The sequence below is a fragment of the Silene latifolia genome, chromosome 2 (assembly GCF_048544455.1).
Source record: "Silene latifolia isolate original U9 population chromosome 2, ASM4854445v1, whole genome shotgun sequence".
Lineage (NCBI taxonomy): Eukaryota > Viridiplantae > Streptophyta > Magnoliopsida > Caryophyllales > Caryophyllaceae > Silene > Silene latifolia.
In genome coordinates, this window is record NC_133527.1 from 193,592,923 (window position 1) to 193,596,768 (window position 3,846).

The 3,846-nt window shown below is 40.2% G+C and overlaps 1 pseudogene; it reads right to left on the bottom strand.

The window, feature by feature from the left end:
- Positions 1-456: 456 nt before the first annotated feature.
- On the bottom strand, positions 457-3,231 carry LOC141644129 (uncharacterized; annotated as a pseudogene).
- Positions 3,232-3,846: the final 615 nt, after the last annotated feature.

Below are 3,846 nucleotides of genomic sequence, written 5' to 3' on the forward strand. Positions count from 1 at the left end.
ACCAGTACACTAAATACAGCATAAAAAACAAAGCATTCTGGAACCACATAGGGAAAAGGCAAATGTTTTTCAAGCAAAGCTGAACAGAAATATATTTAGTTAGATTTTAGAAGTAAAACAGAAAATTACATTTCTTTCAATTAGAGACACTGAGACAGAGTATCCTTCACAAGGATCTCAGAAAAGAAAAATGGGGATCATCAAACCACAGTGGTAAACTCCCAATCCAAAGCTCACTATAGTTATTACAATACTTCTTCTGATCCTCTGGGGATCGCCAAGACAGAATTAATGTCCTTGTTAATTATCTCATCTAAGCACTAAGCATAACCAAAAAAGACAGTGACGATGACCACATCTATAGCTTCCAGTATACAGTAAGAGGATTAATTTACAAGTGTTATAAGATCTCAACTTTGAAACAGCCCAGAAAATAGGTTTCAACTTACGAAAGACTTGACTTCAAAACACACAACTTTCACATAAATGCTCGATTTTCAAAAGTTGTAAACCTGGATTACAAACAAGTTTGTTACAACTACTAGTAGATAGAGGAACTACAAAAGATAACTGAACAACTCTTCAACATTGGTTAAACGATTGAGTAAATACTACTGTAGTAAGCAGAAATGACAAAATGAAATATTAAATACTTCTCTTTCTGATTCCCTGGGGATCGCCAAGACTAGTTTCGGCCTTCCGTTTCTTGGCTAAGCAAAGGGCACTTAGAACACCTTTTGGGGCAGTTTCAATCCGTTCTTCACCTTCGCTGTCGCTTGTGTCAGTTAACTCAATTTCCTCTTCGTTTACGCTTTTCCTCCCAACATCACTTGGACCCTCGTAACCAGCACTCACAAAGGCAACTGTCGTGGATTTATCTTTGACTGAGAAATCAGCATCTAGAGGAGGAATTACTCCAGCTTCTCCATCAGCAGCCTTGTTTGCCTTTTCATTAGTTTGGTTCAGATGATCAAGAACGATTGTCTGGCAGAAAGATGCAGCAACGGTTCGCCTAACAAGCAGCATTTCCCTAAAGGTGTCCTCACTTCCATGCTTAACCTCAAAGTCATTCCACTTGCTCCAAAAATCAGTATCAATTCTAGGATCAGAGAATTGGGAGGCGTACGTGTATATTGCGCGAGAACGTTCAATCTCCCCGAGACTCTTCTCAAGCTCAGCATACTTCAGGCAAATGGTCTTCAAGTCTTTCTCTGGGAGACCAGAAGAAATAGCTTGTTCATATATTTCCCTGGTCTGTGGCACTCCAGACATTTCCCTTGCACGAGCAATGTAGATTTCGTACATGCTTAACTTCTCATCGGCCGGAACAGCTTTCGTTGCCTTGGCATAGACGTTCATTGCCCGTTTAGCTGAGCCATAGGTTTCCTCAAACTTAGCATATTGCAGGAACAGCTGCTTCACGCACTCTGCAGGAGCCGATTCAACAGCACTGTCAAAGAGCTCCCTCGCTTGTTCTAACTTAGAATCCTTATATCTCTGCACAAACTTGGACAGATATGTCACCCATATATCCTTTACATGTGGGTATTTAAAGATCTTCACACCTCGTTCATAGACCCTGAAAGCATCTTCGTAGTATTTATGCTCTTCCAGGAACGTGGCATAGTTGAGGATGATTTGAGGAGTAGCAATCCCCATATCCAGAATAGTGGCATAAACAAAACGGGTAGAGTCTATGGTGCCGATGCTTTCCTCTAAATCGACATAAAACGCCCACAATTTCAGTGACTTATGGAGCTTCATTTGGACGGGTTCAGGAGCATCAGCAGGCAGTCGACGCTTAACCTCAAGAGACGGCACAGAAGTTGCAGACCTCAGCAGGTCAAGGGAAGTATTAAAGTTCTTGTGACGGAGCTCCATCTCAGCCCACTCACACCAAAGGGTAGCTAGGTGGTCAACAGACGTGTAATCGGCTTCCACAGCTTCCTTGAACACAACCCTAGCATTGGGGAGGTCGTTGTGAGCCTCGTAAAGCTTGGCCAATGCAACCCAGAGCGTGTGCGGTTTTCCCAGTGCCTTCGTGGGATCAACAGTCCTGACAGCCTCGGCGTAGGTGAGAATCTGACTACGAGGATCACCCTGAAAGAGCTTAGCTCTGTGATGCCAGTTCTGGACATTATGTGGGTTTTGTCTAAGCAAAACACTGTTGGTGAGAAGAGGCCTTCTGTCAAGGAGATCCTCCATTCTAGAGAGGCTAAGATCGAGGTCGTTGTGATCAGAGAGCCAAAAGCCCTTGAGAAGCTTGCTCTGAAAATCAGAAACGGAAAGTTCAAGGTTCCACCTGAGATCATTGTCAGAGTCAGACGGGTCTTCTTCCCCCTCATGATTATCAATGACACCCAAATTGTCCAACTTGAATGCGATAAGAGACTCCTCAAAGCCGATATATGCATCAAAAATTAAACAAAAATCCCTAACAGTGTTAACACTGATCAACGCTTCTTCAAAGATATCCCTGGCTTTATAGAGTAGAGACTTGCGAATATAATAATCAGCGAGAGAAATCCAGAGACGACCAACATCATCAGAAAAGTTATGAATAGCATCCCTAATAATACCGTCAACGTCCAACCCCTGAACCTCGGTAGCATGATTGGAGAGAAGACGACAGAGGTCGGTCCATAAAACGTGTTTGGACTCAGCAGCAGCATTGTTGGACAAAAGGGAAGACAGAAGGAGAGAAGCCTCCTGCCACCTCTGAGCCGAAACCAGGAAATCAAGGAAGAAAGCAGTGTGCGAAGGATCGTACATAAGATACCTTCTGAAAACCCTAACTGAAGTCTCAATAGGAATATAAGTTTGACTAACAAAACGTAAATACAAATCCCATATCCGGTGGTGCTGGGTAACGGGTAAAGAACAGAGAGCACGGTCGAAGGTTCTACGAGTACGAGTAATAAACTTATGACAAATTAGGGTTTGTAAGTACAACAACCAAATTCTGGGCATTTTATGCATTGTTCCTAAAGCTTGTTCAAATGAATTGTAAACAGATTCAAAATCAGGATGATTAATTGGAAGATTAACAGTTGATTCGAGAAGGAGACGGAGATATTCATACCAATACTTGAAGCTTCCTGGTGCTGATTTTACAAGGATTTCTAGTTCCTGTTTCCGATTTGCAGTCGCCATTATTTTTTCTTCTTCTCTCTCTCTCTCTCTCTCTCTTTTTTCTATTTGTTTGTTTTTTTTGTTTCTCAGTTATCCAAATCAATCAATCCATTCTTTCTTTTTCTTTTTCTTTTTATACCCCTATTGCCTTGCTCCCCAAGACACTCTCACACCGACTATTTTTCTTTTTCCTTTTTTTATTTTTTTACTTTCCTTATTTATTTAGGACAATTTAACCTCGTCCTACTACCTTATTCAGACTCGATTTTGCGTGCTTAAATTAATAAATAGTTCATTTATTTACTAAATCCAATCCATTCCATTCCATTCCAATATACCCAACCAAACACCCCCTTAGTATATATAAGTATATAACATACTATCTCTCATTATACATCAGATTCTTTACATTTTTTTAATATATTCAACCGAATTTAAAACTTTCTTTAGCCCAACTCGCACATGTTTGCATAACCTTTGCACGAACAAAATGAGGAATTTGACTTGTGCACGTTAAAACGGCAATTTCAATCCCGTTTTCATTTAGTATATATAAGTATATAACATACTATCTCTCATTATACATCAGATTCTTTTCATTTTTTTTAATATATTCAACCGAATTTCTAAGTTTTTTTTTTTGCCATATGTATAGTTAACGCAATATAAATACCCTTAAAAGTCACATACATGTGAGATACTAAATTCACTTCA